Below are 13,755 nucleotides of genomic sequence, written 5' to 3'. Positions count from 1 at the left end.
CGCCCGCCACGTCGCGTACGTCCTTAGCGGTGCCGGGACAGGGCTCCCTGCTCCGGTACCCGCAGCTGGCGGAAGCGCGCTCTCACCCTCCGCTCGCGTCCCGAGGCACCGGCCCCTCTGTCAGCGGCGCGAAGGCGGTGCTGAGGATCCCCTTCGAGAAGCGCCGGGTTTTGTGGTGCTGCCCTGCGCTCGGCTCTGGGTGACCCTCCTAGCCCTGCTGAAGTAAGTCGTGGTTGTTCTCGTCGTTCGTGGACTGGACTCACTGGAGGGTAAAGAGGCAAAATTCAAGATCTTCACAGGCATAAATTTCTCACATCACGAGCAGGGGTGCCCAGGGTTTGCATTTCTTACTGCATCGCGCCTTTACATCGTCCAACACACCTGCTCCATTTCTCTAACTTTTGTTCTCTTTTTCTACTGTTCACATTTTTCTTCCCTAAAGCCTGGGTTGGTAGGAGGCAGTAATTTGGGTTCGTGTTCATTCTTTTTTATTCTCATTAATTTGCAAAGAATGCCAAGGGAAGTTTCACATCTCCAAAATGAACAGTTTCTGCCCTGCAAGGAGCTTGAAGAACAGTGGGGAGATGGTTGCGTGGGAAGTAACAGAGGTACGTAGACACGGTCTGTATTTTGTTTTATTTGCTGCCAGCATCCTAGGAGGAGTGGGCTTATGAGAGAGCCCGGAAAGCTGAGCTGAATCATGGGAGGTCGTGTTGTGATGAGTGGATGAGGCAGAGAAACATATGATTGAAGGTTATATGGTTGAGGAATGCTGCTCGAGCACAGCAGCGGTAGGGACAACACGATGCTCAACAGAAGAGGGTAGGCTGGGGGAATGCAATTAGGTTGAGCCTTGAAGGAGGACGGAGATTTGGATGTGCTGAACAGCAGGTGAAGAACCAAGTGGAGGGCTGCCAAGGAGCGAGTGGTGTGGTCAGGTTTGTAAGAGGAAGTGTTTGGCCATCCCCGGCTCCCTTGGGTTACAAAGGAGCATTGCATATGCTTGGGATGCAGAGAAGAGAACTTTGCAATAGTTGTGGTAGGATATACCAAAGAAACTAAACAGCAGATTTGTCTGCAAAAATTATAACAGATTGGTCTTGAAGCTGGTGGGGTAGGAGGAAGGCCCGGGGGCTGGCTGCTGTTTGTGCATGACTTGTGGGAAAAGGGAGGGAAGATAGTGGAAACGGGGAGAACATTACTGCTGTCAGCAGTGAAAGAGAAAAAGGAAAGTGAGGCTAAACCAAGGCAACCCAGCACTTCAGCTGGCTTAAAACGATGACAAAATCTCCAGGAAGAAATGCCAGACAGCCACTTGAGCATTGGGATTGAAGAGCGGGAGAAAGGTTGATGGCAGAGGAAGAAATCTGAGAATCGCAAGCACAGAAATGCTATCTAAAATCCTTAAGAATTGCCAGACAGGGCACAAAGGGAGAAAAATGCAGGTCTGTGAAGCCAAGCCTGACATCAAGAAAGGAAAAGAGGATGAGGACTCATTAACAGAAATGATACAGGTGACAATTATTTTGTAATCATAGTAAGTCACTACTTTTGATAATAATAGATCTGGGGATCAATGGGAAAACACCGTAGGGTAGTTTCTGGGAGTTACGGAGTCTGAGGAAGGTAGGTGACCCAGGAACAAGGTTTAAGGACCTTTGAATCCTAGGCCAGTGGGTTCTTTGGTCACATCCACAACTGTAGACGCTCTTTCCCAGCTCATTAGCTCCTGCCTGCTGTGCTACCTTACCCCACATCAGTGATTCCTCTTTAGGAATTTCAGTGTTGAGATCTAAGGTGACTGTGGGGACGAAAGGGATATCTTTCAGCTTCTGTCACTTCAATTTCCCTTCTTGTCCAGGCATCTGCAGGAGGGTGGTACAGGACCTTAGAAGTCATCTGAAAGTATATGTTAAAAAATGGAAGACTTGTTTAAAGATAGTTATTCTGGACTCAGGTGGGGAGGCCATGATTAAATGACCTGCGAGGTGTCTTTGAAGGTACTAAAGCTGTAATTGATAAAGGAGCATTGGTGGACATGGAAGAGTTGGATATTTCAAAAGACGTGTGAGAGGGCTTCAAATCAGAGACTGATGGGCAGGGGGGAGCCGTGAGATCTGGAGCAAGATAGCTGCTGAAATGGGAAGCTGTCTGAGAAATATAAATTGGAAAATGAAGTTTATACATTATTTTGGTGTGGAAAATGAAAGATAATATCACGTTTGAAGCTTGTATTGAAGTTTGAGAGGGAATGTATTCAAATATCATATCTTTATTAAACAAGGATTGTGGCATGAAATAACTGCATATTAAGACACAAAGACTTAATTTTGTACTGTAGACTATAGCATGTTTTGCATTTGTTCAATTAGTGATAGTTGATACCACCAGATAGGTAGTTGCTGATTTACACAAAATGAACATTTTAAGTCAGTCCAGCGGGTGCTGTGTATTAGCAAAGTTTTTCTTTAAGCCTGTCAGATAGTGATATAAAATTCTGGTTTAATTTTAAAAAATAATTTTCCATAATTGGACATGTTTGGACTATGATAGACAAACCAAACCAAATAATGGTCAAATATCAAATTTGCAGACAAAAAATTTCCACGGAAGTTTGGTTAATCCCAAACTGTATAGTGGGTCTTCTGCCCCTCTAGTCCCCCTGAAAAATAACAATATTATAACTGTTTTTTATTCTGGTTTATATTTGACATATTTAAAGATTCTTTTTTGCTGCAGAGTAGCTGCTTATGCAGACTTGATATCTCAAACTAAAAGCATCCATCTTCAGGTGCTGGGATGCTGAAGGATCTTCCCCCACTCTGCAGAGACTTCCAAGGCTATAATGAGATTGTATAATCCTTTGTGTATATGAGATGAACACATAAATGAATTTGCCACAGTTAGACATACCCACAGTCAGTCTTTCTGGTTTCAAAATAGCTGTGTGTCTCCTCTATGCCTTTAGACTTGCCTCAGAGACAACACAGTAATTTGCAGAAGTGGGATCATGCATTTGGTCACTCATATAATGCCATTGACTTCCGTGGAGTTAAAGAATGAAAGAAATGAATGAATGAGTGAAAGTTTAGGTCCCTTGCCAATGAACTGAGAGCAGTCCTTTCTATGCTTCCCTGCTGGGTGTCTTCTCTACGCTGGAAAGAGAAGTTAGGTAGGGAGGACTTAATGTGAAGGTGGATGTGTACATACAGGGATTATCTAGTTTTTTCTGTGATATCCCTTGTCATTTCAAGCTAAATTAGTAATTAACCTTACTAAGTTTTACTTGCTAAAAAGAACTAAACCAACTTTAATAGTGTTGGAAGACCTCTGTGGGAGGCATGCAGTTGGTAGGTTGTTCAAATAGTTCACAGTCTGTTTGAAAAAGGATTCTGATACAGCAGCAGGTAATATTATAAGAAATTCTTAAAATGCATTAAAAGACATTAGCCTTGGAATTACATTAGCCTTGGAGATTTTGATGGTTAGCTACCTTGAGCTGGGGCTGACCAAAATCTGGCACAAGTAGGGAAAATAAGATGTAGAGTTTAGAAAGGCCTTTCTAAAGGCCACCCTTGTGGGAGCCTTCTGAGAGGTCAGAGCTGTACAGCCACTACCCAGGAGAGTATATGCGTGCTTTGAGCAGTCCTGTTAAAGTCATTGGGTCTACTTATAACCTTAGCTGTTCTTCTAAATCAACATTTTTAATGGTGGCAGTGGAAGAATAGCTTTAAGCCATAGGTTTATTTTAGTGTTTAAACTACTGTGTAACAGAAAAAGAGAGTGAGTCCCCTTACTAATTTTATCACTTCTGTTAGGTCACCCCACTGTCCCCTGTGTTCTGATGACACAGGAAGGGTAAGTCCTTCTTTCACCTCTGTATCTGGTGTCCTGGAACCACCTTTGTTGCCCTATGCTTCAGCATCCCCAGGGTAATAATATACGATGAAAGGTAGGTTGTCTTTCAGACAGAAGTGTAAATTCTGTCTACAAGGAAAAAAATAGCTTGTGGTTTCACATGCTATTCATTTATCAGTCCCTCTGCTCTCTACTTTAGCTGAAAATTGAAAACTGCAGTGATTTCTAAGCTAACTCCAAAGGAGCTTTCTTTTCAATGTGGGGGATGACTGAGCATATATGCCCTAATATTCCTAAACTTAATAACTCATAACTTTGAAGTGAAATATTAACTTTTTTTTAATTTTTATTTTTGTATGAAGACATTTTACCACTTATGGAAGACACTGGATTGGCAGATCAAAATCACAGAGTGTTGTATAGGCACAGAAAGCACACAGGGAAGATTTGCTGTGTGCTTTGGTGTTTTGCTAGTATAACAAGAGTATCTGCACACTTCTTTAGCCTCTCCATTCACCAAGGTTCCTAGCAAGGATACCAACAATGGTGACAGCTAATGAAGCACTTGCTCCTGATATTTCAGCCTACCTAGTCTGAGTTCATCAGACAGTTTATATTCAAAGAAAAGGGTTATTATAAAAAAACTTGTTGACCGATTCTAACAAATGCAACAACATAAAGAGGGAAAAGAGGTGTTCAGAAAACCTCTGACTTTGTGTGCAACTATGAATACAACTGGAGAGCATATTCAAAATGTTTTAAAGCTGGAGGAAGCTGAGAGGGAGAGATTTATTTGTAAGAGTTATAATCTCAAAACAAAAGGCAACCAAGGGCTGGAACACCAGTTTTGCGATGCTTGAATGCTATAATTCAGTCTGTGCTCTCTTGTATTAAATTCATGACAACTCAACAGTATTTCAATGCAGTTCTTTATCAGTTTTAGATTACATCATGCTGTGAATTGCTCTGTTAATATTGATCCTTGTAAATCATTTGGTTTGAGGTCTTCAAATGGAAAGCAGTGATGCATTTCAGCATGCAATGTGCTCACTTTGTCCTTGAAACTCATTTAAAAACAAAGCAAGCTGTAATTGCATAGATGATACTACTTTTCTCAAAGGTTGAATTTCCCCTTTGAACTGTCAATAGTTGGATGAAAGCCTTCCATGGAAAGAATGAGAATGGAGGAGAAAATAGTTGGTTGGTGCTTGGTGTTGACTGAGGGAATCAGGGAGATGCTGCATGTCTGAAGAGCAGCCCAAAGCCTCATTCAAAGAAGTGATGCTGCTTTTAATGAGTAGCTAGAGCAGAAGAAGTCATGACTGAATGCTAGTTCCTGTACTTTTATCTAGCTAGATTATTTTTCTTAATTACCTAAGTTTTTCTTGAATATGTACTTCGTTTTCACCCATGTTCTTCAACTGTTGCATGCTTTTGCCATGAGCTGAGAAACACTTGCTACGCTCTGCTTGCTGGGTTGCATTTTGTTCTCCATCCATTCGTACTGGGCTATGTTTGATTGTGAGTGAAAGTTTTTTATGGTTTGTGCTGGGTTGCATTTTGTTCTCCATCCATTCGTAATGGGCTATGTTTGATTGTGAGTGAAAGTTTTTTGTGGTTTTTTTTTTTTTTTTCAAATCCGTCTAGGATGCCTCAGAAAGAGTGCTGGTGTAGAAATGTCAGTGTTGCACAGATGTATATCAAACTGTGAGATAAATGGAAGTTGCTCTGGAAAAAAAATGGAAGTAATATTGTGATATTAGAGATTGTCATTGGTCTTTACTCACTCCATTAACTAAGAGAAACTCCCACCTGAATCTGGTATTGCTGAAAATTTATGGGAGATGGAACTGACTAAATATGACAACTGGGATGGTGCACACGGGCAAGGTGAGGTGGTGGAATCAGTGTTCTGCTGCTTGCTAAAGGACTAGGAAGGTTTCCAAACTGTCTTTCCTGTAGGGAGAATATTGCTCCTTCCTGGCCAGAGGGGCCATAAGCACTGCAAGCAACTGTTCAATCGTCTGTCTGACACCCAGCACCTGCTTGAAGCCAGCACATAGCTGGACTGGGCAATGAAGGCACCATGCTTCACTGGGAGCACATATATGGATCTGAAACAGTGAGAGTTTCTAGACATACTTTAGTCAAGGCTGTAGTAAAAGTGTCAGGACTTGTCTTTGATAGGGCATTCCACAAAACAGAAAGAATTGTTCCTCAAGAAATCATGGGGCCAAATCACAGCAAAATCTGCTTTAAGTAACTGAAATTAAGCATACAGCTTGGCTAATGCAGCACTTCGTTACAATGCATAGTTATAGGAAGGGTATAGATTTCTCTCTTGTCTTCTTAGTGCTGATCTAGGTGTGATCCAGCAAAACAAGCAGCTGGTGACAGGGGAAATTCAACTTATACAATCGGAAGATTCATGTCAACGCACAACAAAAACATGCTTATGGAAGCTGCTAAATATGCGTTACTATCAGCTGAGTGCACTCATCCTGAAGGCTCTAAATCTACATTTCTAAAAGAGTAAACGAGTGCACATAGATCTGAACTGTTTAACTCCTACCATGTGCTATCACTAGAGTTTCAGAAATGGCTAGTGGGTTTGGCTTTATTTTATTAGATGGTTTGTTTTGGGGAGTCCTAAAACGTCCTTGACTTTCTGAGACTGGCCTAGTCAGCTTTTTCTGAAAACAAAACTCTACTAATGCTGCCTCTACATTTTTTAAAGCTCAGCCAATTTGCAGGTGCGTGAACATAGCAACAGACACAAACACATAGATACAGACATATGTATTTCACATATACTATATACAGAATACAGAACAGGAGGTGCTAGTCTTTTCTTGAACAAGGCATGCAGTTCTCAGTGCCTCAAGTATATCTTTTTCATTTAATGACAAAAAATATTAGGGTCTGTTTCTGACTGAGGCATATAGAACATGCTCCATTTCAGACAATATATATATGCTCTCCTATCACCTGACTATTTCTCTAATACATCAAAATAATTAGAACATTTCTTTCTTCTTCTTTTTTTTTTTTTTAAACTGAAGTGAGAAATTTATTTTTATTGAATGATTCACTTTCCACAACTGTTATTACTTCTTCAGCCTACTCTGAGTTTGCAATAGTGACTGAAATGTTCTCAGACAAGCAGATGGGAAAATGGCCTGTAAATCTTCATTGTTATAAACGGTTTGTAAAACTTGGGGTGTTGAAAGGTAAGAGTAGTTCAAATAAATCTCAACAATGCTGACTCAAATGCTTAAAGCATTGCTTAAATCCCTTGATTAACCCAGCTTCTCAATATTTGACATGAATCAGTAACTCTGAGATGTCTTTGCTTTGTAAGTATTTATGCAGCCAGTCCCATGAAATATGACATTTAATCCTGTTGAAGTAATTCTTTGTATGCTGCATATGAAGATATATAAAGTATAATAGCTCCAGTGATGCTAGTTCAATAATTGGCACTAAGGATGAATTCTGCTGTGTTTCTTTTGTAGATAACCACGATTTATACATTGTTAAGTGTGAGTGAATAGAAAACAAAATCCACCTTCTCTTGCAAACCTTGGGCCAGCTGCTGGGAATGCAAATTTCCTGATCCTGGCTTGTGCCTGAGCCTGTGGCTCAGCATTAACAGCAGCCTTTCGTTCCAGTTAAATGAGGTGCTGAGAGCTAGATCAGGGCAAATAGTGGAAAGATGGCACCTCTATTAGCTTGTTCTCAGCCTTCCCTTTCTGGGAGGTACTATAATGGTCTGTGCACTCCAGGGAACAGGAAGATGTTTCTACCCAGTTTCCAGGACCTGGGAAAACCATCTGTAGGAATCTCAGTGCAAAAGGGTTGTACCAGCCCTCCAGATCATGGCTGGGATTCCTGCTAACACGCAAGACTTGCAGCAGGTTTGTATTTAAATGCTTTACCTTACGAAGCACAGTGATATGTTTGTTTCTAGGACACCGCACTTTTAGTCATTGCTTACTGATTCAGTCTGATTCATCTGTGGATTCTGCCAGGTTTTGCAGTTGTATTCCTTGCCTCTAGGTATTCCAGAAGTAGAAGGGGTTGGGGAATAATGAGGAAGCAGAGAAGGATCACAGTGGCACAAGATGTTCAGGGTTGGCCAACAAGAAATTAGAATTGGATCTTCCTTCAGATATGCTTCATTCTCATGCAAAATTGGACCTTTCTGTGCTTCTAGGATGGATTCCTATGCTATAAGAGAGCCTACAATAGCATGTTTATTGGCTTTCCCATGAAGGGATGAGAGAAAAGGGGTGCCCAGTTGTCAAATCCATAATAAAGGCCTTCTTTCTATGGAATTTTCCAGATTGTAATCAACAATAAAATACATTTCTACGGGTTCTTTTAAAATTATTCTCTAGCTTATAGGTATCCTGCCTGTTAAAAAGTGGAGAAAAAAGACTGAACTCTGTGTTATGTATTTAGAAGTATTTTAGCTTCTTATTTGCTTTATCTTGCCAAACCCCTTAAGAACCCTTCAGTACATGAAAAGGTCTTCATGCTTCATGTGCTTCTGTAGCCCAGTTTGACCACTGCATAATCCAAGCAGAGAAATGTATGCTCAAAAGAACAGTGCACCACAGAAAAGGTGATGGGGAAAGTCAGTGAAATTAGTGACAGTTTTCCTGTGTGCTTATACAGCCCTTAGGAGGTATTTTTGACTGTGGCTTTGCCTATATATTTGCAAATACATATAATTCTGGTTGGGGCAAAACCTAGATGGTTGCATTTGGATTGCTAATGGATTATTCTTCAGTTTTGTTTCCATGTTATGTTGCATTGCTTGTCTTACTATTTCTCCCCTCCCAAGCTGAGACTGAGTAGAATCTGCAGAATATTGGTTATATTTAGGGATGTACTTTGAGGTACTTTGGAAGAAAAAAAATGGTGTTTATGCACAAAGGTTGGCATTTTCAGCCACGCCTGTTTGAAGGCCCACGAGATTTGAAGAGGTCCAGTTGGAAATCAGGCTGAAGATGATATCTCAAAATATGAATTAAAAGTTTCAGAGCTGAAAATATAAAACTAATTATCTTAGTTAAGAAAAAGTAAAATCTTTTAATTCACTCTGGCCAATTAATGTTAGTCTTTAGATAGCTAACAAGTACATAAACAGCAATGGGACAAATTAATAGAGGAGCCTTATGTGCATAGACATCTGCTCAGCCAACCAAAGTTCCTAAAGGTTCAGCTGCAAGTCTGGAAACATAACCACTGGTGTCTAAAATAGAAGACATGAAAATAGATTTTTTTTTTTCTCTTTCTACATTGTGTGGTTTACCACAAAAACAAACAAAAAAAGGCCATGGGTAATGTTCGTGGTCATGGAGTACTTGAAGGGCATATGACTTCACTCACCACAAAGCGAAGACATGTTGCTTCAAAGATATGTTGCTTCAGCTACAAAACATACATGCAGGAATCACTACATACCTGGCAGCTGTGAGGATTGAGTGATTGGATCAATCTTTTCTGTATCTCTTTTTAATAATAGTTATTTGTACTTAAAAGAGGGAATAATGTTTTGTCATCCACATCTGAGGAATAGCTTTCTTTTTGCCTTTGATGCACAGCAGAACTCAGAATTCTTATTGCAGAAAGAGGCCGGAAAGCAGACGAGGTGAAATGACAGATTCAGGTAAGACAGCAGCCAGCTCACACCAAGCAAGTGACAATCTTCCTGCTCTTCCCTAGGGACCCAGCAGAACCGTTCAAGAAGGAGCAGATGGAAGCAGCTGCCAACAGATGAGTACTGGAAGGGATTTAAGCCACTGTCATTGCTGGAACTTGGGAATTAGTGATGGCTTGAGCTTACCCAACGACAGGTGTCTGAGGTTTTGAACCAGACAGTTATCAGGCAAGTTCTTACCTATGAGAACCAGAAAAAAAACTATTGTGGAACAAAAGACATGTATGGGACATTCTCTGGACAAGCCACCAGAGCTTATTTCTCAGAGAAGTCCTATGGTGAGAGGAATCTTCAAGCTGTGGTTGCTCATAGAACACTGCTAATACATTTTTCGTGAATGCGTCTATCCCATAATTCATTCACTCAAAATGGTGGTTTCTCTTGACCTTGAGCTAAGATTTAACAGGTGGGGAAAAGATAAATTTAGGAAATCCAGTGATGCAATGCTGATACTTTTATGTCTTCTTGCATATTTTCTAGCATACCATGAAGAATAACAAATGGCAAAAGCTGAAGTGTCCGTGGCAAACAAACAAACAAAATAGCACCCTGTGATATTTTTACCTTTGTTACCCTCACCACACACACTGTTTACTCCCACGGAGCTTGAAATACTAACCCAACATGTTTACTTATTTCTTCCAGAGTTGCCCTGGCCATTGGATTTAACATCTCTCTTGGAAGTACTTCAAACCAAATGGCTGACTCCATCTCTAGCTTTGTTAATTAGGCACATTCTGTTGTTGCTTTTTTTCATATCGTTTCATGTAATTGGTATTTGTGAAGCTTTTGAAAGGCGTGTTTGGGACTACATTTTGTGCAGCTGGCTTTAAACTGCAAGCTGCTTCAAGTGTCTAGTTCTGTAGAGGACAGCCTTCAAGAGCGTAGAACACGTGCTCAGTGCATACCCTACTTCCTTTCCAAAAGGAGCGAAGTGACCAGTATGACACATGTTCCTCCCTGCATACATTTGTATTTCTATGGTATTATACATCAGTAACGGGAGCATTACATGCCCCGTTTGAAGAATAGGACTCCCCCTACAAGCTGTTGTATAAATGCTTTGCTCTAAGATGGTCTTCATCCTAGCTACCTTTAGGCAATTTATAGGGATACCTTGCCATCTAGGCACAAAAGCCTGTGGTTTGTCACATAGAAGTGCATCTTTGCAAGCCATAAATTGCTGTGATAATTCCAACAGATAAGGGTGCCAATGCTGTGTCCACTGCCAATAAGATTGATTAATTTATACTAGGTGGGAATCCAGCTCATTAATTTCAGTTGTCTCGGTGTGAAATGATACCTGAACTGAGGAAGAGCTAGATGTAAAAGTTTAGGGGAAAAAAATGTATGAATGCGCTAGAGAAACGAAGTCCAAGTCCTCTTTTTCATAGAAATGCTGCCCTCCAGTGGTCTGGGGAAAAAAAGCATACATTTTGTTTGTTGATTGCAATAATGTAGTTTCCACTCACACTGCAGCAAGTAGCAACCAAATGTACCTCTTAGTATGGCAGGCACATGGATTGTCTAGGCTTCAGCCTTAGGAAACCCACAGGTAGCGTAAGACCAAGTAAAGACATTCGTAACTAAAAGGTATTGCTTTATCGGTACAGGCCCACTGACTCTCTTCTGTAAACAACCGATTAATAATAAAAACTCTTCCTCACAAATGGCAGGATCGTAATAGTCTGTCCCCCAGTGACAGTCAAAACCCCTGACTTCAAACAGGGTTTGAAGCATGTAAGAAAATGGTCAAGAGTTGGATGAACAGGTCTCACTGTATGTTTGTTCCCAAATGTGATGCATTGTCACTGAAAAAAAGCAGCCTGGCCTGACAGTCAGTCAGACAGAGTTTGGCACACAGCGGTTGTCAGTGAACCGTGAGGATCCTTCTGTCCTCACAGAGCATGAATCCCAAGCCACAGATAAAATACAAGTGCTCCAGGTTTTGTCTTTCAGTCATGGCAGCCCAGTGCATTTGTTTTAGGATTCAGAAGTAAAGCATCAGTGTGAAAGGAAGGAATTTTGTACATATAAGGTAGATGATCTTTAGGCATGTTGCCTCTACACCTGCTTACCTTTCCCTTATGTGGCTTCAAATGGTCTTTCCAAATGTGCAAGACTGTTTCTCAGCTTGTCCTGTTCTACACCTGTGAGTTAAGTGGAGGTTACTGTGCATGCCAAGATGATTTGCACCCCACTGAGGGACTTGGATACCAAAGAATTGCATCGTGGTCCCACTGCCATCTCCTGTTCCTGTGCATCTGCCCCACCTGCCTTCTGGTAAGCAACCTACCTCCCCCCAGCTCATTGCTTGCAGCACAGGCCTTCAAAGACCTTCCTTTTTAGCTCTCCTTTTGTCTGTGTTTTTTACTTAAACAAAGAAAAACAGAGTGGTACCCCCAAATTTGTGCAGTATTAACCCCTCCCCCCCAAACATACTATTCCTACAATTTTCCTCTCTGTTTCTGTAGAAGGCTTTTGGGTTTTTTCAACATATTTTTCCTGCTGTTCCTAGCATATGGGGCTCTAGGTGCTGACTGAAGGCTGTGAATATTTTTTGCCGTTTCCCCACCAACAAATTTTCCATTATGGAAAGATGATTCTATGAATCTATGAGAAAACAGAACACCGAATTCACCAAGAGACTATTTCAGAAAGACATGCAATTTATATCTTATCCAGCAGATGTTGCTGTTGGACCAAAAACCGGCTTAAGATCGGCTCAGGTGAGGTAGGGCGTTTCAGAGGGTTTCAGCAGTTCCAGGATTTTATCCAGCATCTCCAGATCTGGTCCCTTGAGATTGGGAGACCCCCTTTTACAGCCATGGACTTGCAACAGTAGGTGCCTGTGCCGAGACACAGACCTCTGAGTGAATCTGACTCCAACCAAAAAGCCAACAACACCCCAACAACAATCACAACCTCCCTCCTCAATCTTCTCATTAAGTGGGTTATTGCCTGTCAGTTTTTAATCCATTTTTTATAAACAGTGGAAAGATTGACTTCATATACCATATTTTCCTCCCTGTTGATGAATGTGGGGTTATTCATTGAGTCTTACATAAAATAGCACACTTGTTGATGTTGCTAAGATGCGTGTAGCAGTTAAATGTATTGATGTTTCAGAAAGAGAATGTGAGTTTAATGCCATGCTGATTGTATTATTGGGGAAAAAACCTGCGGTTTTCTACCACCTTGCTGTTACAGGATAGGTCAGTTTTCATTATTAAGCTTACAATGTTAAGGTCTTCATTCAGAAGTGTCTGAAAGGTAGATTTCTGGGTCCATAGGGAAATTTCTGGGTTCCTTCCACTGGCCCAGGTGGCTTTATGCCAGACATGTTCCTAATTCCTGGTGGGACCGTGGTGGGAAAGGACTATCGGGACACTCTTCTGTATTACACATGGGACCATTTGCTCCCTCAGTAGCCCTGAAATCTTAAATGCGGAAAGGAGCGCCGTTGGTCTCCACTTAATGACATTCCCAGTTCTGCAACAAACCTTGTGAGAAGGGAGCGTGCTGTATAGATCAAGGAGAGAAAGTCGTGAGTGTTCAACAGATTTACTGGAAAACAAGTGATTTGAAAGGCTGAGGGAGGGCGAGCTGAGAAGCATTAGTAAATAACACTTAATGAGGTACTCAGGTATGCCTCACTCCCACTGAAGTTGGACGTTTTGCCACTGATTTCAGGGAAAAATTAATAACTTTTAAACTTCTTCTTATTAACATCCAGGTGGTATGAGGTACAAATGTTTGCTTGTCTATTCACTTTTGGATATATCTTTTCTGAAGATGATAATACCATTTTTATGAGTAAAATGAGCAGGTTTTGCCCTTTGCACAATCTGACCCTTTCAAATATCTCTGCAAAATACAAGCTGTAAAATGAAAACTGTTTTTCCTTCCACTTCAGTGGGGTTTTATAAGGTCTTTATCTTGAGTTTAAAATGACAAGTCATTTTAAAAGAGCAGCATCTGGTGCAGAGCAATTGCCAACTTAATATTTTTTTTAATATTTTTGGATACAGATGATAAAATATTTTAAAAGGAAAAAATATACCAGGAACAGCTCATATATTTCTTTTACCTAAAATTGAATTTTCAGTATGTGAAAAGTTTCTGTAGCAGCTTCAGTGATAATGTGAGAAATGGTGTATAACATTGTT

Source organism: Egretta garzetta, unplaced genomic scaffold (assembly GCF_000687185.1).
Source record: "Egretta garzetta isolate BGI_Z169 unplaced genomic scaffold, ASM68718v1 scaffold133, whole genome shotgun sequence".
Taxonomy (NCBI): Eukaryota; Metazoa; Chordata; class Aves; order Pelecaniformes; family Ardeidae; genus Egretta; species Egretta garzetta.
Note: the sequence above shows the minus strand (reverse complement) of the source record.